Below are 21,386 nucleotides of genomic sequence, written 5' to 3'. Positions count from 1 at the left end.
GGTGTATGGCAGTGTCTATTAGGCAGTTGTCTTTGGTGTATGGCATTGTCTGTTATGCAGTTGTCTTTAGTGTATGGCATTGCCTGTTAAGCAGTTGTCTTTGGTGTATGGCATTGCCTGTTAAGCAGTTGTCTTTGGTGTACTGCGTTGTCTGTTAAGCAGTTGTCTGTGGTGTATGGCATTGTCTGTTAAGCAGTTGTCTATGGTGTATGGCATTGCCAGTTAAGCAGTTGTCTTTGGTGTATGGCGTTGTCTGTTAAGCAGTTGTCTTTGGTGTATGGCATTGTCTGTTAAGCAGTTGTCTTTGGTGTATGGCATTTTCTGTTAAGCAGTTGTCTTTGGTGTATGGCATTGTCTGTTAAGCAGTTGTCCTTGGTGTATGGCATTGCCTGTTAAGCAGTTGTCTTTGTTGTATGGCATTGCCTGTTAAGCAGTTGTCTTTGGTGTATGGCATTGTCTGTTAAGCAGTTGTCTTTGGTGTATGGCATTGTCTGTTAAGCAGTTGTCTTTGGTGTATGGCATTGTTTGTTAAGCAGTTGTCTTTGGTGTATGGCATTGCCTGTTAAGCAGTTGTCTTTGGTGTATGGCGTTGCCTGTTCAGCAGTTGTCTTTGGTGTACGGCATTGCCTGTTAAGCAGTTGTCTTTGGTGTATGGCATTGTCTGTTAAGCAGTTGTCTTTGGTGTATGGCAGGGCTTGTTAAGCAGTTGTCCTTAGTGTATGGCATTGTCTGTTAAGCAGTTGTCTTTGGTGTATGGCATTGCCTGTTAAGCAGTTGTCTTTGGTGTATGGCACTGTCTGTTAAGCAGTTGTCTTTGGTGTATGGCATTGTCTGTTAAGCAGTTGTCTTTGGTGTATTTCAGTGTCTGATAAGCAGTTGACTTTGGTGTATGGCATTGTCTGTTAAGCAGTTGTCTTTGGTGTATGGCATTGCCTTTTAAGCAGTTGTTTTTGGTGTTTGGCAGTGTCTATTACGCAGTTGTCTTTAGTGTATGGCATTGTCTGTTAAGCAGTTGTCTTTGGTGTATGGCATTGTCTGTTAAGCAGTTGTCTTTGGGGTACGGCATTTTCTGTTAAGCAGTTGTCTTTGGTGTATGGCATAGTCTGTTAAGCAGTTGTCTGTGGTGTATAGCATTGTCTGTTAAGCAGTTGTCTTTGTTGTATGGCATTGCCTGTTAAGCAGTTGTCTTTGGTGTATGGCATTGCCTGTTAAACAGTTGTCTTTGGTGTATGGCATTGTCTGTTAAGCAGTTGTCTTTGGTGTATGGCGTTGTCTGTTAAGCAGTTGTCTTTGGTGTATGGCATTGTCTGTTAAGCAGTTGTCTTTGGTGTATGGCATTACCTGTTAAGCAGTTGTCTTTGGTGTATGGCAGTGTCTGTTAAGCAGTTGTCTTTGGTGTATGGCAGTGTCTATTAGGCAGTTGTCTTTGGTGTATGGCATTGTCTGTTATGCAGTTGTCTTTAGTGTATGGCATTGCCTGTTAAGCAGTTGTCTTTGGTGTATGGCATTGCCTGTTAAGCAGTTGTCTTTGGTGTACTGCGTTGTCTGTTAAGCAGTTGTCTGTGGTGTATGGCATTGTCTGTTAAGCAGTTGTCTATGGTGTATGGCATTGCCAGTTAAGCAGTTGTCTTTGGTGTATGGCGTTGTCTGTTAAGCAGTTGTCTTTGGTGTATGGCATTGTCTGTTAAGCAGTTGTCTTTGGTGTATGGCATTTTCTGTTAAGCAGTTGTCTTTGGTGTATGGCATTGTCTGTTAAGCAGTTGTCCTTGGTGTATGGCATTGCCTGTTAAGCAGTTGTCTTTGTTGTATGGCATTGCCTGTTAAGCAGTTGTCTTTGGTGTATGGCATTGTCTGTTAAGCAGTTGTCTTTGGTGTATGGCATTGTCTGTTAAGCAGTTGTCTTTGGTGTATGGCATTGTTTGTTAAGCAGTTGTCTTTGGTGTATGGCATTGCCTGTTAAGCAGTTGTCTTTGGTGTATGGCGTTGCCTGTTCAGCAGTTGTCTTTGGTGTACGGCATTGCCTGTTAAGCAGTTGTCTTTGGTGTATGGCATTGTCTGTTAAGCAGTTGTCTTTGGTGTATGGCAGGGCTTGTTAAGCAGTTGTCCTTAGTGTATGGCATTGTCTGTTAAGCAGTTGTCTTTGGTGTATGGCATTGCCTGTTAAGCAGTTGTCTTTGGTGTATGGCACTGTCTGTTAAGCAGTTGTCTTTGGTGTATGGCATTGTCTGTTAAGCAGTTGTCTTTGGTGTATTTCAGTGTCTGATAAGCAGTTGACTTTGGTGTATGGCATTGTCTGTTAAGCAGTTGTCTTTGGTGTATGGCATTGCCTTTTAAGCAGTTGTTTTTGGTGTTTGGCAGTGTCTATTACGCAGTTGTCTTTAGTGTATGGCATTGTCTGTTAAGCAGTTGTCTTTGGTGTATGGCATTGTCTGTTAAGCAGTTGTCTTTGGGGTACGGCATTTTCTGTTAAGCAGTTGTCTTTGGTGTATGGCATAGTCTGTTAAGCAGTTGTCTGTGGTGTATAGCATTGTCTGTTAAGCAGTTGTCTTTGTTGTATGGCATTGCCTGTTAAGCAGTTGTCTTTGGTGTATGGCATTGCCTGTTAAACAGTTGTCTTTGGTGTATGGCATTGTCTGTTAAGCAGTTGTCTTTGGTGTATGGCATTGTCTGTTAAGCAGTTGTCTTTGGTGTATGGAATTGCCTGTTAAGCAGTTGTCTAAGGTGTATGGCAGTGTCTGTTAAGCAGTTGTCTTTGGTGTATGGCATTGCCTGTTAAGCAGTTGTCTTTGTTGTATGGCATTGCCTGTTAAGCAGTTGTCTTTGGTGTATGGCATTGTCTGTTAAGCAGTTGTCTTTGGTGTATGGCATTGTCTGTTAAGCAGTTGTCTTTGGTGTATGGCATTGTCTGTTAAGCAGTTGTCTTTGGTGTATGGCATTGTTTGTTAAGCAGTTGTCTTTGGTGTATGGCATTGCCTGTTAAGCAGTTGTCTTTGGTGTATGGCGTTGCCTGTTCAGCAGTTGTCTTTGGTGTATGGCATTGCCTGTTAAGCAGTTGTCTTTGGTGTATGGCATTGTCTGTTAAGCAGTTGTCTTTGGTGTATGGCAGGGCTTGTTAAGCAGTTGTCCTTAGTGGATGGCATTGTCTGTTAAGCAGTTGTCTTTGGTGTATGGCATTGCCTGTTAAGCAATTGTCTTTGGTGTATGGCACTGTCTGTTAAGCAGTTGTCTTTGGTGTATGGCATTGTCTGTTAAGCAGTTGTCTTTGGTGTATTTCAGTGTCTGATAAGCAGTTGACTTTGGTGTATGGCATTGTCTGTTAAGCAGTTGTCTTTGGTGTATGGCATTGCCTTTTAAGCAGTTGTTTTTGGTGTTTGGCAGTGTCTATTACGCAGTTGTCTTTAGTGTATGGCATTGTCTGTTAAGCAGTTGTCTTTGGTGTATGGCATTGTCTGTTAAGCAGTTGTCTTTGGGGTACGGCATTTTCTGTTAAGCAGTTGTCTTTGGTGTATGGCATAGTCTGTTAAGCAGTTGTCTGTGGTGTATAGCATTGTCTGTTAAGCAGTTGTCTTTGTTGTATGGCATTGCCTGTTAAGCAGTTGTCTTTGGTGTATGGCATTGCCTGTTAAACAGTTGTCTTTGGTGTATGGCATTGTCTGTTAAGCAGTTGTCTTTGGTGTATGGCATTGTCTGTTAAGCAGTTGTCTTTGGTGTATGGAATTGCCTGTTAAGCAGTTGTCTAAGGTGTATGGCAGTGTCTGTTAAGCAGTTGTCTTTGGTGTATGGCATTGCCTGTTAAGCAGTTGTCTTTGGTGTATAGCATTGTCTATTAAGCAGTTGTCTTTGGTGTATGGCATTGCCTGTTAAGCAGTTGTCTTTGGTGTATGGCATTGTCTGTTAAGCAGTTGTCTTTGGTGTATGGCATTGTCTGTTAAGCAGTTGTCTTTGGTGTATGGCATTGCTTGTTAAGCAGTTGTCTTTGGTGTATGGCATTGTCTGTTAAGCAGTTGTCTTTGGTGTATGGCAGTGTCTGTTAAGCAGTTGTCTTTGGTGTATGGCTTTGTCTGTTAAGCAGTTGTCTTTGGTGTATGGCATTGTCTGTTAAGCAGTTGTCCTTGGTGTATGGCATTGTCTGTTATGCAGTTGTCTTTATTGTATGGCATTGCCTGTTAAGCAGTTGTCTTTGGTGTATGGCATTGTCTGTTAAGCAGTTGTCTTTGGTGTATGGCATTGTCTGTTAAGCAGCTGTCCTTGGTGTATGGCATTGTCTGTTATGCAGTGGTCTTTATTGTATGGCAATGCATGTTAAGCAGTTGTTTTTAGTGTATGGCATTGTCTGTTATGCAGTTGTCCTTGGTGTATGGCAATGTATGTTAAGCAGTTGTCTTTATTGTATGGCAATGCATGTTAAGCAGTTGTCTTTAGTGTATGGCATTGTCTGTTATGCAGTTGTCTTTGGTGTATGGCATTGTCTGTTAAGCAGTTGTCTTTAGTGTATGGCAGTGTATGTTAAGCAGTTGTCTTTGGTGTATGGCATTGCCTTTTAAGCAGTTGTCTTTGGTGTATGACATTGTCTGTTAAGCAGTTGTTCTTGGTGTATGGCATTGTCTGTTAAGCAGTTGTCTTTGGTGCATGGCATTGTCTGTTAAGCAGTTGTCTTTGGTGTATGGCATTGCCTGTTAAGCAGTTGTCTTTGGTTTATGGCATTGTCTGTTAAGCAGTTGTCTTTGGTGTATGGCATTGCCTGTTAAGCAGTTGTTTTTGGTGTATGGCATTGTCTGTTAAGCAGTTGTCTTTGGTGTATGGCATTGTCTGTTAAGCAGTTGTCTTTGGTGTATGGCATTGCCTGTTAAGCAGTTGTCTTTGGTGTATGGCATTGTCTGTTAATCAGTTGTCTTTGGTGTATGGCATTGTCTGTTAATCAGTTGTCTTTGGTGTATGGCATTGTCTGTTAAGCAGTTGTCTTTGGTGCATGGCATTGTCTGTTATGCAGGTGTCTTTGGTGTATGGCATTGCCTGTTAAGCAGTTGTCTTTGGTGTATGGCAGTGTCTATTAGGCAGTTGTCTTTGATGTATGGCATTGACTGTTATGTAGCTGTCTTTAGTGTATGGCATTGCCTGTTAAGCAGTAGTCTTTGGTGTATGGCATTGCCTGTTAAGCAGTTGTCTTTGGTGTATGGCATTGCCTGTTAAGCAGTTGTCTTTGGTGTATGGCATTGTCTGTTAAGCAGTTGTCTTTGGTGTATGGCATTGTCTGTTAAGCAGTTGTCTTTGGTGTATGGCATTGTCTGTTAAGCAGTTGTCTTTGGTGTATGGCATTGTCTGTTAAGCAGTTGTCTTTGGTGTATGGCATTGCCTGTTAAGCAGTTGTCTTTGGTGTATGGCATTGTCTGTTAAGCAGTTGTCTTTGGTGTATGGAATTGTCTGTTAAGCAGTTGTCTTTAGTGTATGGCATTGCCTGTTAAGCAGTTGTCTTTGGTGTATGGCATTGCCTGCTAAGCAATTGTCTTTGGTGTATGGCATTGCCTGTTATGCATTTGTCTTTGGTGTATGGTGTTGTCTGTTAAGCAGTAGTCTTTGTTGTATGGCATTGGCTGTTAAGCAGTTGTCTTTGGTAAATGGCTTTTTTTGTTAAGCAGTTGTGTTTGTTGTATCGCATTGCCTGTTAAGCAGTTGCCTTTGGGGTATGGCATTGCCTCTTAATCAGTTGTCTTTGGTGTATGGCATTGCCTGTTAAGCAGCTGTCTTTGGTGTATGGCATTGCCTGTTAAGCAGCTGTCTTTGGTGTAAGGCGTTGTCTGTTAAGCAGTTTCTTTGGTGTATGGCATTGCCTGTTAAGCAGCTGTCTTTGGTGTAAGGCGTTGTCTGTTAAGCAGTTTCTTTGGTGTATGGCATTGCCTGTTAAGCAGAAGTCTTTGGTGTCAGGTAGTGTCTGTTAAGCAGTTGTCTTTGGTGTATGGCATTGCCTTTTAAGCAGTTGTCTTTGGTGTATGACATTGCCTGTTAAGCAGTTGTCTTTGGTGCATGGCATTGCCTGTTAAGCAGTTGTCTTTGGTGTATGGCATTGCCTGTTAAGCAGTTGTCTTTGGTGTATGACATTGCCTGTTAAGCAGTTGTCTTTGGTGTATGGCATTGTCTGTTAAGCAGTTGTCCTTGGTGTATGGCATTGTCTGTTATGCAGTTGTCTTTATTGTATGGCAATGCATGTTAAGCAGTTGTTTTTAGTGTATGGCATTGTCTGTTATGCAGTTGTCCTTGGTGTATGGCAATGTATGTTAAGCAGTTGTCTTTATTGTATGGCAATGCATGTTAAGCAGTTGTCTTTAGTGTATGGCATTGTCTGTTATGCAGTTGTCTTTGGTGTATGGCATTGTCTGTTAAGCAGTTGTCTTTAGTGTATGGCAGTGTCTGTTAAGCAGTTGTCTTTGGTGTATGGCATTGCCTGTTAAGCAGTTGTCTTTGGTGTATGACATTGTCTGTTAAGCAGTTGTCCTTGGTGTATGGCATTGTCTGTGAAGCAGTTGTCTTTGGTGCATGGCATTGTCTGTTAAGCAGTTGTCTTTGGTGTATGGCATTGCCTGTTAAGCAGTTGTCTTTGGTTTATGGCATTGTCTGTTAAGCAGTTGTCTTTGGTGTATGGCATTGCCTGTTAAGCAGTTGTCTTTAGTGTATGGCATTGTCTGTTAAGCAGTTGTCTTTGGTGTATGGCATTGTCTGTTAAGCAGTTGTCTTTGGTGTATGGCATTGTCTGTTAAGCAGTTGTCTTTGGTGTATGGCATTGCCTGTTAAGCAGTTGTCTTTGGTGTATGGCATTGTCTGTTAAGCAGTTGTCTTTGGTGTATGGCATTGTCTGTTAATCAGTTGTCTTTGGTGTATGGCATTGTCTGTTAAGCAGTTGTCTTTGGTGCATGGCATTGTCTGTTATGCAGGTGTCTTTGGTGTATGGCATTGCCTGTTAAGCAGTTGTCTTTGGTGTATGGCAGTGTCTATTAGGCAGTTGTCTTTGATGTATGGCATTGACTGTTATGTAGCTGTCTTTAGTGTATGGCATTGCCTGTTAAGCAGTAGTCTTTGGTGTATGGCATTGCCTGTTAAGCAGTTGTCTTTGGTGTATGGCATTGCCTGTTAAGCAGTTGTCTTTGGTGTATGGCATTGTCTGTTAAGCAGTTGTCTTTGGTGTATGGCATTGTCTGTTAAGCAGTTGTCTTTGGTGTATGGCATTGTCTGTTAAGCAGTTGTCTTTGGTGTATGGCATTGTCTGTTAAGCAGTTGTCTTTGGTGTATGGCATTGCCTGTTAAGCAGTTGTCTTTGGTGTATGGCATTGTCTGTTAAGCAGTTGTCTTTGGTGTATGGCATTGTCTGTTAAGCAGTTGTCTTTAGTGTATGGCATTGCCTGTTAAGCAGTTGTCTTTGGTGTATGGCATTGCCTGTTAAGCAATTGTCTTTGGTGTATGGCATTGCCTGTTATGCATTTGTCTTTGGTGTATGGTGTTGTCTGTTAAGCAGTAGTCTTTGGTGTATGGCATTGGCTGTTAAGCAGTTGTCTTTGGTAAATGGCTTTTTTTGTTAAGCAGTTGTGTTTGTTGTATCGCATTGCCTGTTAAGCAGTTGTCTTTGCGGTATGGCATTGCCTCTTAATCAGTTGTCTTTGGTGTATGGCATTGCCTGTTAAGCAGTTGTCTTTGGTGTAAGGCGTTGTCTGTTAAGCAGTTTCTTTGGTGTATGGCATTGCCTGTTAAGCAGGAGTCTTTGGTGTCAGGTAGTGTCTGTTAAGCAGTTGTCTTTGGTGTATGGCATTGCCTTTTAAGCAGTTGTCTTTGGTGTATGACATTGCCTGTTAAGCAGTTGTCTTTGGTGCATGGCATTGCCTGTTAAGCAGTTGTCTTTGGTGTATGGCATTGCCTGTTAAGCAGTTGTCTTTGGTGTATGACATTGCCTGTTAAGCAGTTGTCTTTAGTGTATGGCATTGCCTGTTAAGCAGTTGTCTTTGGTGTATGGCATTGTCTGTTAAGCAGTTCTCTTTGGTGTAAGGCGTTGTCTGTTAAGCAGTTGTCTTTGGTGTATGGCATTGTCTGTTAAGCAGTTTTCTTTGGTGTATGGCATTGTCTGTTAAGCAGTTGTCTTTGGTGTATGGCATTGTCTGTTAAGCAGTTGTCTGTGTTGTATGGCATTGTCTGTTAAGCAGTTGTCTTTGGTGTATGGCATTGCCTGTTAAGCAATTGTCTTTGGTGTATGGCATTGTCTGTTAAGCAGTTGTCTTTAGTGTATGGCATTGCCTGTTAAGCAGTTGTTTTTGGTGTATGGCATTGTCTGTTGAGCAGTTGTCTTTAGTGTATGGCAATGCCTGTTAAGCAGTTGTCTTTAGTGTATGGCATTGTCTGTTATGCAGTTGTCTTTGGTGCATGGCATTGTCTGTTAAGCAGTTGTCTTTAGTGTATGGCAGTGTCTGTTAAGCAGTTGTCTTTGGTGTATGGCATTGCCTGTTAAGCAGTTGTCTTTGGTGTATGGCATTGTCTGTTAAGCAGTTCTCCTTGGTGTATGGCATTGTCTGTTATGCCGTTGTCTTTGGTGCATGGCATTGTCTTTTAAGCAGTTGTCTTTGGTGTATGGCATTGCCTGTTAAGCAGTTGTCTTTGGTGTATGGCATTGCCTGTTAAGCAGTTGTCTCTGGTAAATGTTCTTTTTTGTTAAGCAGTTGTCTTTGGTGTATCGCATTGCCTGTTAAGCAGTTGTCTTTGGTGTACGGCATTGCCTCTTAATCAGTTGTCTTTGGTGTATGGCATTGTCTGTTAAGCAGTTGTCTTTGGTGTATGGCATTGTCTGTTAAGCAGTTGTCTTTAGTGTATGTCATTGTCTGTTAAGCAGTTGTCTTTGGTGTATGGCATTGTCTGTTAAGCAGTTGTCTTTGGTGTATGGCATTGTCTGTTAAGCAGTTGTCTTTGGTGTATGGCATTGCCTGTTAAGCAGTTGTCTTTAGTGTATGACATTGCCTGTTAAGCAGTTGTCTTTGGTGTATGGCATTGTCTGTTAAGCAGTTGTCTTTGGTGTATGGCATTGTCTTTTAAGCAGTTGTCTTTGGTGTATGGCAGTGTCTGTTAAGCAGTTGTCTTTGGTGTATGGCATTGTCTTTTAAGCAGTTGTCTTTGGTGTATGGCAGTGTCTGTTAAGCAGTTGTCTTTGGTGTATGGCATTGCCTGTTAAGCAGTTGTCTTTGGTGTATGGCATTGTCTGTTAAGCAGTTGTCTTTGGTGTAATGCGTTGTCTGTTAAGCAGTTGTCTTTGGTGTATGGCATTGTCTGTTAAGCAGTTGTCTTTGGTGTATGGCATTGTCTGTTAAGCAGTTGTCTTTGGTGTATGGCATTGTCTTTTAAGCAGTTGTCTTTGGTGTATGGCATTGCTTGTTAAGCAGTTGTCTTTGGTGTATGGCATTGCCTGTTAAGCAGTTGTCTTTGGTGTATGGCATTGTCTGTTAAGCAGTTGTCTTTAGTGTATGGCATTGCCTGTTGAGCAGTTGTCTTTGGTGTATGGCATTGCCTGTTATTCAGTTGTCTTTGGTGTATGGCGTTGTCTGTTAAGCAGTTGTCTTTGGTGTAAGGCGTTGTCTGTTAAGCAGTTTCTTTGGTGTATGGCATTGCCTGTTAAGCAGGAGTCTTTGGTGTCAGGTAGTGTCTGTTAAGCAGTTGTCTTTGGTGTATGGCATTGCCTTTTAAGCAGTTGTCTTTGGTGTATGACATTGCCTGTTAAGCAGTTGTCTTTGGTGTATGGCGTTGCCTGTTAAGCAGTTGTCTTTGGTGTATGGCGTTGCCTGTTAAGCAGTTGTCTTTGGTGTATGGCGTTGTCTGTTAAGCAGTTGTCTTTGGTGTATGGCATTGCCTGTTAAGCAGTTGTCTTTGGTGTATGGCATTGCCTGTTAAGCAGTTGTCTTTGGTGTATGACATTGCCTGTTAAGCAGTTGTCTTTAGTGTATGGCATTGCCTGTTAAGCAGTTGTCTTTGGTGTATGTCATTGTCTGTTAAGCAGTTGTCTTTGGTGTATGGCATTTTCTGTTAAGCAGTTGTCTTTGGTGTATGGCATTGTCTGTTAAGCAGTTGTCCTTGGTGTATGGCATTGCCTGTTAAGCAGTTGTCTTTGTTGTATGGCATTGCCTGTTAAGCAGTTGTCTTTGGTGTATGGCATTGTCTGTTAAGCAGTTGTCTTTGGTGTATGGCATTGTCTGTTAAGCAGTTGTCTTTGGTGTATGGCATTGTCTGTTAAGCAGTTGTCTTTGGTGTATGGCATTGTTTGTTAAGCAGTTGTCTTTGGTGTATGGCATTGCCTGTTAAGCAGTTGTTTTTGGTGTATGGCGTTGCCTGTTCAGCAGTTGTCTTTGGTGTATGGCATTGCCTGTTAAGCAGTTGTCTTTGGTGTATGGCATTGTCTGTTAAGCAGTTGTCTTTGGTGTATGGCAGGGCTTGTTAAGCAGTTGTCCTTAGTGTATGGCATTGTCTGTTAAGCAGTTGTCTTTGGTGTATGGCATTGCCTGTTAAGCAGTTGTCTTTGGTGTATGGCACTGTCTGTTAAGCAGTTGTCTTTGGTGTATGGCATTGTCTGTTAAGCAGTTGTCTTTGGTGTATTTCAGTGTCTGATAAGCAGTTGACTTTGGTGTATGGCATTGTCTGTTAAGCAGTTGTCTTTGGTGTATGGCATTGCCTTTTAAGCAGTTGTTTTTGGTGTTTGGCAGTGTCTATTACGCAGTTGTCTTTAGTGTATGGCATTGTCTGTTAAGCAGTTGTCTTTGGTGTATGGCATTGTCTGTTAAGCAGTTGTCTTTGGGGTACGGCATTTTCTGTTAAGCAGTTGTCTTTGGTGTATGGCATAGTCTGTTAAGCAGTTGTCTGTGGTGTATAGCATTGTCTGTTAAGCAGTTGTCTTTGTTGTATGGCATTGCCTGTTAAGCAGTTGTCTTTGGTGTATGGCATTGCCTGTTAAACAGTTGTCTTTGGTGTATGGCATTGTCTGTTAAGCAGTTGTCTTTGGTGTATGGCATTGTCTGTTAAGCAGTTGTCTTTGGTGTATGGAATTGCCTGTTAAGCAGTTGTCTAAGGTGTATGGCAGTGTCTGTTAAGCAGTTGTCTTTGGTGTATGGCATTGCCTGTTAAGCAGTTGTCTTTGTTGTATGGCATTGCCTGTTAAGCAGTTGTCTTTGGTGTATGGCATTGTCTGTTAAGCAGTTGTCTTTGGTGTATGGCATTGTCTGTTAAGCAGTTGTCTTTGGTGTATGGCATTGTTTGTTAAGCAGTTGTCTTTGGTGTATGGCATTGCCTGTTAAGCAGTTGTCTTTGGTGTATGGTGTTGCCTGTTCAGCAGTTGTCTTTGGTGTATGGCATTGCCTGTTAAGCAGTTGTCTTTGGTGTATGGCATTGTCTGTTAAGCAGTTGTCTTTGGTGTATGGCAGGGATTGTTAAGCAGTTGTCCTTAGTGTATGGCATTGTCTGTTAAGCAGTTGTCTTTGGTGTATGGCATTGCCTGTTAAGCAGTTGTCTTTGGTGTATGGCACTGTCTGTTAAGCAGTTGTCTTTGGTGTATGCCATTGTCTGTTAAGCAGTTGTCTTTGGTGTATTTCAGTGTCTGATAAGCAGTTGACTTTGGTGTATGGCATTGTCTGTTAAGCAGTTGTCTTTGGTGTATGGCATTGCCTTTTAAGCAGTTGTTTTTGGTGTTTGGCAGTGTCTATTACGCAGTTGTCTTTAGTATATGGCATTGTCTGTTAAGCAGTTGTCTTTGGTGTATGGCATTGTCTGTTAAGCAGTTGTCTTTGGGGTACGGCATTTTCTGTTAAGCAGTTGTCTTTGGTGTATGGCATAGTCTGTTAAGCAGTTGTCTGTGGTGTATAGCATTGTCTGTTAAGCAGTTGTCTTTGTTGTATGGCATTGCCTGTTAAGCAGTTGTCTTTGGTGTATGGCATTGCCTGTTAAACAGTTGTCTTTGGTGTATGGCATTGTCTGTTAAGCAGTTGTCTTTGGTGTATGGCATTGTCTTTTAAGCAGTTGTCTTTGGTGTATGGAATTGCCTGTTAAGCAGTTGTCTAAGGTGTATGGCAGTGTCTGTTAAGCAGTTGTCTTTGGTGTATGGCATTGCCTGTTAAGCAGTTGTCTTTGGTGTATAGCATTGTCTGTTAAGCAGTTGTCTTTGGTGTATGGCATTGCCTGTTAAGCAGTTGTCTTTGGTGTATGGCATTGTCTGTTAAGCAGTTGTCTTTGGTGTATGGCATTGTCTGTTAAGCAGTTGTCTTTGGTGTATGGCATTGCTTGTTAAGCAGTTGTCTTTGGTGTATGGCATTGTCTGTTAAGCAGTTGTCTTTGGTGTATGGCAGTGTCTGTTAAGCAGTTGCCTTTGGTGTATGGCTTTGTCTGTTAAGCAGTTGTCTTTGGTGTATGGCATTGTCTGTTAAGCAGTTGTCCTTGGTGTATGGCATTGTCTGTTATGCAGTTGTCTTTATTGTATGGCATTGCCTGTTAAGCAGTTGTCTTTGGTGTATGGCATTGTCTGTTAAGCAGTTGTCTTTGGTGTATGGCATTGTCTGTTAAGCAGTTGTCCTTGGTGTATGGCATTGTCTGTTATGCAGTTGTCTTTATTGTATGGCAATGCATGTTAAGCAGTTGTTTTTAGTGTATGGCATTGTCTGTTATGCAGTTGTCCTTGGTGTATGGCAATGTATGTTAAGCAGTTGTCTTTATTGTATGGCAATGCATGTTAAGCAGTTGTCTTTAGTGTATGGCATTGTCTGTTATGCAGTTGTCTTTGGTGTATGGCATTGTCTGTTAAGCAGTTGTCTTTAGTGTATGGCAGTGTCTGTTAAGCAGTTGTCTTTGGTGTATGGCATTGCCTGTTAAGCAGTTGTCTTTGGTGTATGACATTGTCTGTTAAGCAGTTGTCCTTGGTGTATGGCATTGTCTGTTAAGCAGTTGTCTTTGGTGCATGGCATTGTCTGTTAAGCAGTTGTCTTTGGTGTATGGCATTGCCTGTTAAGCAGTTGTCTTTGGTTTATGGCATTGTCTGTTAAGCAGTTGTCTTTGGTGTATGGCATTGTCTGTTAAGCAGTTGTCTTTGGTGTATGGCATTGTCTGTTAAGCAGTTGTCTTTGGTGTATGGCATTGCCTGTTATGCAGTTGTCTTTGGTGTATGGCATTGTCTGTTAAGCAGTTGTCTTTGGTGTATGGCATTGTCTGTTAATCAGTTGTCTTTGGTGTATGGCATTGTCTGTTAAGCAGTTGTCTTTGGTGCATGGCATTGTCTGTTATGCAGGTGTCTTTGGTGTATGGCATTGCCTGTTAAGCAGTTGTCTTTGGTGTATGGCAGTGTCTATTAGGCAGTTGTCTTTGATGTATGGCATTGACTGTTATGTAGCTGTCTTTAGTGTATGGCATTGCCTGTTAAGCAGTAGTCTTTGGTGTATGGCATTGCCTGTTAAGCAGTTGTCTTTGGTGTATGGCATTGCCTGTTAAGCAGTTGTCTTTGGTGTATGGCATTGTCTGTTAAGCAGTTGTCTTTGGTGTATGGCATTGTCTGTTAAGCAGTTGTCTTTGGTGTATGGCATTGTCTGTTAAGCAGTTGTCTTTGGTGTATGGCATTGTCTGTTAAGCAGTTGTCTTTGGTGTATGGCATTGCCTGTTAAGCAGTTGTCTTTGGTGTATGGCATTGTCTGTTAAGCAGTTGTCTTTGTTGTATGGCATTGTCTGTTAAGCAGTTGTCTTTAGTGTATGGCATTGCCTGTTAAGCAGTTGTCTTTGGTGTATGGCATTGCCTGTTAAGCAATTGTCTTTGGTGTATGGCATTGCCTGTTATGCATTTGTCTTTGGTGTATGGTGTTGTCTGTTAAGCAGTAGTCTTTGTTGTATGGCATTGGCTGTTAAGCAGTTGTCTTTGGTAAATGGCTTTTTTTGTTAAGCAGTTGTGTTTGTTGTATCGCATTGCCTGTTAAGCAGTTGCCTTTGGGGTATGGCATTGCCTCTTAATCAGTTGTCTTTGGTGTATGGCATTGCCTGTTAAGCAGCTGTCTTTGGTGTAAGGCGTTGTCTGTTAAGCAGTTTCTTTGGTGTATGGCATTGCCTGTTAAGCAGGAGTCTTTGGTGTCAGGTAGTGTCTGTTAAGCAGTTGTCGTTGGTGTATGGCATTGCCTTTTAAGCAGTTGTCTTTGGTGTATGACATTGCCTGTTAAGCAGTTGTCTTTGGTGCATGGCATTGCCTGTTAAGCAGTTGTCTTTGGTGTATGGCATTGCCTGTTAAGCAGTTGTCTTTGGTGTATGACATTGCCTGTTAAGCAGTTGTCTTTGGTGTATGGCATTGTCTGTTAAGCAGTTGTCCTTGGTGTATGGCATTGTCTGTTATGCAGTTCTCTTTATTGTATGGCAATGCATGTTAAGCAGTTGTTTTTAGTGTATGGCATTGTCTGTTATGCAGTTGTCCTTGGTGTATGGCAATGTATGTTAAGCAGTTGTCTTTATTGTATGGCAATGCATGTTAAGCAGTTGTCTTTAGTGTATGGCATTGTCTGTTATGCAGTTGTCTTTGGTGTATGGCATTGTCTGTTAAGCAGTTGTCTTTAGTGTATGGCAGTGTCTGTTAAGCAGTTGTCTTTGGTGTATGGCATTGCCTGTTAAGCAGTTGTCTTTGGTGTATGACATTGTCTGTTAAGCAGTTGTGCTTGGTGTATGGCATTGTCTGTTAAGCAGTTGTCTTTGGTGCATGGCATTGTCTGTTAAGCAGTTGTCTTTGGTGTATGGCATTGCCTGTTAAGCAGTTGTCTTTGGTTTATGGCATTGTCTGTTAAGCAGTTGTCTTTGGTGTATGGCATTGCCTGTTAAGCAGTTGTCTTTGGTGTATGGCATTGTCTGTTAAGCAGTTGTCTTTGGTGTATGGCATTGTCTGTTAAGCAGTTGTCTTTGGTGTATGGCATTGTCTGTTAAGCAGTTGTCTTTGGTGTATGGCATTGCCTGTTAAGCAGTTGTCTTTGGTGTATGGCATTGTCTGTTAAGCAGTTGTCTTTGGTGTATGGCATTGTCTGTTAAGCAGTTGTCTTTGGTGTATGGCATTGTCTGTTAAGCAGTTGTCTTTGGTGTATGGCATTGCCTGTTAAGCAGTTGTCTTTGGTGTATGGCATTGTCTGTTAAGCAGTTGTCTTTGGTGTATGGCATTGTCTGTTAAGCAGTTGTCTTTAGTGTATGGCATTGCCTGTTAAGCAGTTGTCTTTGGTGTATGGCATTGCCTGTTAAGCAATTGTCTTTGGTGTATGGCATTGCCTGTTATGCATTTGTCTTTGGTGTATGGTGTTGTCTGTTAAGCAGTAGTCTTTGGTGTATGGCATTGGCTGTTAAGCAGTTGTCTTTGGTAAATGGCTTTTTTTGTTAAGCAGTTGTGTTTGTTGTATCGCATTGCCTGTTAAGCAGTTGTCTTTGCGGTATGGCATTGCCTCTTAATCAGTTGTCTTTGGTGTATGGCATTGCCTGTTAAGCAGTTGTCTTTGGTGTAAGGCGTTGTCTGTTAAGCAGTTTCTTTGGTGTATGGCATTGTCTGTTAAGCAGTTGTCCTTGGTGTATGGCATTGTCTGTTATGCAGTTGTCTTTGGTGTATGGCATTGTCTGTTAAGCAGTTGTCTTTGGTGTATGGCATTGTCTGTTAAGCAGTTGTCTTTGGTGCATGGCATTGTCTGTTAAGCAGATGTCTTTATTGTATGGCAATGTATGTTAAGCAGTTGTCTTTAGTGTATGGCATTGTCTGTTATGCAGTTGTCTTTGGTGTATGGCATTGCCTGTTAAGCAGTTGTCTTTAGTGTACGGCAGTGTCTGTTAAGCAGTTGTCCTTGGTGTATGGCATTGTCTGTTAAGCAGTTGTCTTTGGTGCATGGCATTGTCTGTTAAGCAGTTGTCTTTGGTGTATGGCATTGCCTGTTAAGCAGTTGTCTTTGGTGTATGGCATTGTCTGTTAAGCAGTTGTCTTTGGTGTATGGCATTGTCTGTTAAGCAGTTGTCTTTGGTGTATGGCATTGTCTGTTAAGCAGTTGTCTTTGGTGTATGGCATTGTCTGTTAAGCAGTTATCTTTGGTGTATGGCATTGTCTGTTAAGCAGTTGTCTTTGGTGTATGGCATTGTCTGTTAAGCAGTTGTCTTTGGTGTATGGCATTGCCTGTTAAGCAGTTGTCTTTGGTGTATGGCATTGTCTGTTAAGCAGTTGTCTTTGGTGTATGGCATTGTCTGTTAAGCAGTTATCTTTGGTGTATGGCATTGTCTGTTAAGCAGTTGTCTTTGGTGTATGGCATTGTCTGTTAAGCAGTTGTCTTTGGTGTATGGCATTGCCTGTTAAGCAGTTGTCTTTGGTGTATGGCATTGTCTGTTAAGCAGTTGTCTTTGGTGTATGGCATTGACTGTTAAGCAGTTGTCTTTGGTGTATGGCATTGTCTGTTAAGCAGTTGTCTTTGGTGTATGGCATTGTCTGTTAATCAGTTGTCTTTGGTGTATGGCATTGTCTGTTAAGCAGGTGTCCTTGGTGTGTGGCATTGTCTGTTAAGCAGTTGTCTTTGGTGCATGGCATTGTCTGTTAAGCAGATGTCTTTGGTGTATGGCATTGCCTGTTAAGCAGTTGTCTTTTGTGTATGGCATTGTCTGTTAAGCAGTTGTCTTTGGTGTATGGCATTGCCTGTTAAGCAGTTGTCTTTGGTGTATGGCATTGTCTGTTAAGCAGTTGTCTTTGGTGTATGGCATTGTCTGTTAAGCACTTGTCTTTGGTGTATGGCATTGTCTGCTAAGCAGTTGTCTTTGGTGTATGGCATTGTCTGTTAAGCAGTTGTCTTTGGTGTATGGCATTGCCTGTTAAGCAGTTGTCTTTGGTGTATGGCATTGTCTGTTAAGCAGTTGTCTTTGGTGTATGGCATTGTCTGTTAAGCAGTTGTCTTTAGTGTATGGCATTGCCTGTTAAGCAGTTGTCTTTGGTGTATGGCATTGCCTGTTAAGCAATTGTCTTTGGTGTATGGCATTGCCTGTTATGCATTTGTCTTTGGTGTATGGTGTTGTCTGTTAAGCAGTTGTCTTTGGTGTATGGCATTGCCTGTTATGCATTTGTCTTTGGTGTATGGCATTGTCTGTTAAGCAGTTGTCTTTGGTGTATGGCATTGTCTGTTAAGCAGTTGTCTTTGGTGTATGGCATTGTCTGTTAAGCAGTTGTCTTTGGTGTATGGCATTGTCTGTTAAGCAGTTGTCTTTGGTGTATGGCATTGTCTGTTAATCAGTAGTCTTTGGTGTATGGCATTGTCTGTTAAGCAGTTGTCTTTGGTGTATGGCATTGTCTGTTAAGCAGTTGTCTTTGGTGTATGGCATTGCCTGTTATGCATTTGTCTTTGGTGTATGGCATTGTCTGTTAAGCAGTTGTCTTTGGTGTATGGCATTGTCTGTTAAGCAGTTGTCTTTGGTGTATGGCATTGTCTGTTAAGCAGTTGTCTTTGGTGTATGGCATTGTCTGTTAAGCAGTTGTCTTTGGTGTATGGCATTGTCTGTTAATCAGTAGTCTTTGGTGTATGGCATTGTCTGTTAAGCAGTTGTCTTTGGTGTATGGCATTGTCTGTTAAGCAGTTGTCTTTGGTGTATGGCATTGCCTGTTAAGCAATTGTCTTTGGTGTATGGCATTGCCTGTTATGCATTTGTCTTTGGTGTATGGCATTGCCTGTTAAGCAATTGTCTTTGGTGTATGGCATTGCCTGTTATGCATTTGTCTTTGGTGTATGGCATTGTCTGTTAAGCAGTTGTCTTTGGTGTATGTCATTGTCTGTTAAGCAGTTGTCTTTGGTGTATGGCATTGCCTGTTAAGCAGTAGTCTTTGGTGTATGGCAGTGTCTGTTAAGCAGTTGTCTTTGGTGTATGGCATTGTCTGTTAAGCAGTTGTCTTTAGTGTATGGCATTGCCTGTTAAGCAGTTGTTTTTGGTGTATGGCATTGTCTGTTAAGCAGTTGTCTTTAGTGTATGGCAATGCCTGTTAAGCAGTTGTCTTTAGTGTATGTCATTGCCTGTTAAGCAGTTGTCTTTGGTGTATGGCATTGTCTGTTATGCAGTTGTCTTTGGTGTATGGCATTGCCTGTTAAGCAGTTGTCTTTGGTGTATGGCATTGTCTGTTAAGCAGTTCTCCTTGGTGTATGGCATTGTCTGTTAAGCAGTTGTCTTTGGTGTATGGCATTGCCTGTTAAGCAGTTGTCTTTGGTGTATGGCATTGTCTGTTATCCCGTTGTCTTTGGTGCATGGCATTGTCTTTTAAGCAGTTGTCTTTGGTGTATGGCATTGCCTGTTAAGCAGTTGTCTTTGGTGTATGGCATTGCCTGTTAAGCAGTTGTCTCTGGTAAATATTCTTTTTTTTTAAGCAGTTGTCTTTGGTGTATCGCATTGCCTGTTAAGCAGTTGCTTTGGTGTACGGCATTGCCTCTTAATCAGTTGTCTTTGGTGTATCGCATTGCCTGTTAAGCAGTTGTCTTTGGTGTAATACGTTGTCTGTTAAGCAGTTGTCTTTGGTGTATGGCATTGTCTGTTAAGCAGTTGTCTTTGGTGTATGGCATTGTCTGTTAAGCAGTTGTCTTTAGTGTATGTCATTGCCTGTTAAGCAGTTGTCTTTGGTGTATGGCAGTGTCTGTTAAGCAGTTGTCTTTAGTGTATGTCATTGCCTGTTAAGCAGTTGTCTTTGATGTATGGCATTGCCTGTTAAGCAGTTGTCTTTAGTGTATGGCACTGTCTGTTAAGCAGTTGTCTTTGATGTATGGCATTGTCTGTTAAGCAGTTGTCTTTAGTGTATGGCAGTGTCTGTTAAGCAGTTGTCTTTGGTGTATGGCATTGCCTGTTAAGCAGTTGTCTTTGGTGTATGGCAGTGTCTGTTAAGCAGTTGTCTTTGGTGTATGGCATTGTCTGTTAAGCAGTTGTCTTTGGTGTATGGCATTGCCTGTTAAGCAATTGTCTTTGGTGTATGGCATTGCCTGTTATGCATTTGTCTTTGGTGTATGGCATTGCCTGTTAAGCAATTGTCTTTGGTGTATGGCATTGCCTGTTATGCATTTGTCTTTGGTGTATGGCATTGTCTGTTAAGCAGTTGTCTTTGGTGTATGGCATTGTCTGTTAAGCAGTTGTCTTTGGTGTATGACATTGCCTGTTAAGCAGTAGTCTTTGGTGTATGGCAGTGTCTGTTAAGCAGTTGTCTTTGGTGTATGGCATTGTCTGTTAAGCAGTTGTCTTTAGTGTATGGCATTGCCAGAAGGGGGCTGGAGGCATGGGAACCTAGAAGGAAGCCCCACATGACCGGGATTGGCCAGGAGGGTGCAATTTTTAAATCCCAATGGTCGGGATTGGGTATAGGTTTGGAGGGGCTGGCATTTGGATGGGGGTGGGGTAAAGGGGGGAAGAGGTATAATAGGGAAAAGTGCGGGAAAACGGGCAGTCCAGGGAAGAAGCCATTGAGAGAAGTTCTGGAGCACTGATAAAAAAAAAAAAAAAAATTATTTTACCTTTTTAATTGCTGGGACACTCTTCTCGCTATTATGGAGTCTGTGGAGTCTCTTATCGCCAGGCTGAGGGAGACTGCCAGATCCAGGCAAGGAGGGTGGCTTGAGGCCCAGCTGGCCGGACTTCTGGGGAATGCCGGGGAGGAAGAATCCCCGTCGGGTTTGGGAAGAAGTGCCAGGAGGACGCGGCCCCCCGAGAGGCTTTCCCTGGAGATGGTTGGTACGGGCAGCAGGCGCAGGCTGCGGAGCCCCTCAGGGGACCCTGTGTCCGGGGAGCATGCCGGCGGAATCCCCTGCCGGCGTGCCCGCCGCGGCAGGAATCCGCCCAGCCGGTCTGCGGGCTCCCCCTGCATCGGGTCGCGGTCCGCGACTGAAGTTCCCCGGTCCGTCGTGGTGCAGCCTCCCCCGTCGGCGCGCCGCAGTACTAGAGCCCAGGCCACGCCGGAAGCAAGGCCCGGGCCGCAGACGCGTCATCCGGGGGCGGGGCCTCACCGGAAATGGGGACTACGTCACTTCCGGCCCCGGAGACAGACGAGAGGGACGCACAGCCAATGAGCGGCGGGCGCAGTGACACGCCCCCCGCTCCAAGATCTAGCGGCGATTCAAGACGCCGGTTATTTAAAAGAAAAAAGGGCGGCAATCCTGCAGCGGGGAACGGAGGGAACACCAGCGCGGCAGGCACACCTTGGCGACGTTCCTGTCGGGGTGCCTGCCAGACAGACCAGAGGGCGCAGACAGCAGCGGAGCTACACGGGCAGGCAGCAACAATTCCAGGACCTGCTGCCTGGCTCAAGTTTCTCCAGGCAGAGGGATGGAGCGGCGGGCAGCAGCACGGATTTGCCTGGCAGTTATCCACGGACCAACACGGATCGGGCTGGTGAGTCCGGGTCTAAAAATCGCGGAGGTGCACGGTCGGCGGTGAGGAGTGGAGGACGAACGGCGGGGAGGTCGGCACGGGCTCGGGTCCCCCCTGGTGACGAGGAGGCCAGGGGCGCGGGCCTTGAGCAGCAGGGGTCGGTCGGACTGGATTATGGAGAAGAACAAGACGAACCAAGGACTCATCAGGACTCGGGGAGTACGGCTGGCGGGGACACAGCACCTGCGCAGCTTCGTGAGTATGCGTCTATGTATGGTTTGTCGCCCGCGGGGTCTGTAGCGGATGGGGTAGGCGATAGGCAGGTGTCTGGGCCCAGCGGGGAAAATGTTAGGGGAGGTAGTGGGTCAGATGTAAGCGGGTTTAGGGATTTGTTGGTTAGCATGTCACGCATTTTGGCGAGAATAGACGGCGGGGGGGCCATTCAAAGGGGGGTTGTCACCGGCGGGGGCTTGGCTACCTAGTCAACCGGCGTTGTTGCAGGTGGGGAGCGAGTCGGCCAGGTCGGCGGGGTGTACAGCTGGGACACCTTCTGGGGTGTCGGTGTGTGTGCAGACAGAAAAGGATAATGCGGATAGTATAAAACTGGATGATAGGGCGAAAGGGGAGGTATACGTGTGCTTTGAGGGGCCATTGGGGGCGCATTTAAAAAAAGAGGTTAAAGAAAAAATTTGGCGGGACGAGTATGTCGAAATTTTTTCCCTTCTTCCGTTGGAAAAGTTTAACCTGGATAAGGGGAAAAAGGAAGACAGTAAAAAAGAGGAAGAAGAGAAGCGTAGGTGGAGGTTGATTCCACAGACGTTTGTCAATTGGTTGCAAGCTTTTGCAATAATGGCTAGCGTTATTGGAGAAAAAGCTCCTGATAATTGTTCGGGTTTGTTTTGCTACCTTGATGCTATTGGGGAGGCTCATAGGACTTACGGGGGTCAGACATGGTTACGTTATGACGAGCAATTTCGTCAGAGGAAGGCAGTCCGCCCTGAGATCAGATGGGATCAAAAGGACATTGG

This window comes from Phyllobates terribilis, unplaced genomic scaffold (assembly GCF_046119375.1).
Source record: "Phyllobates terribilis strain yellow unplaced genomic scaffold, ASM4611937v1 Scaffold_63__1_contigs__length_7903474, whole genome shotgun sequence".
In the NCBI taxonomy this organism is placed as follows: Eukaryota; Metazoa; Chordata; class Amphibia; order Anura; family Dendrobatidae; genus Phyllobates; species Phyllobates terribilis.
Note: the sequence above shows the minus strand (reverse complement) of the source record.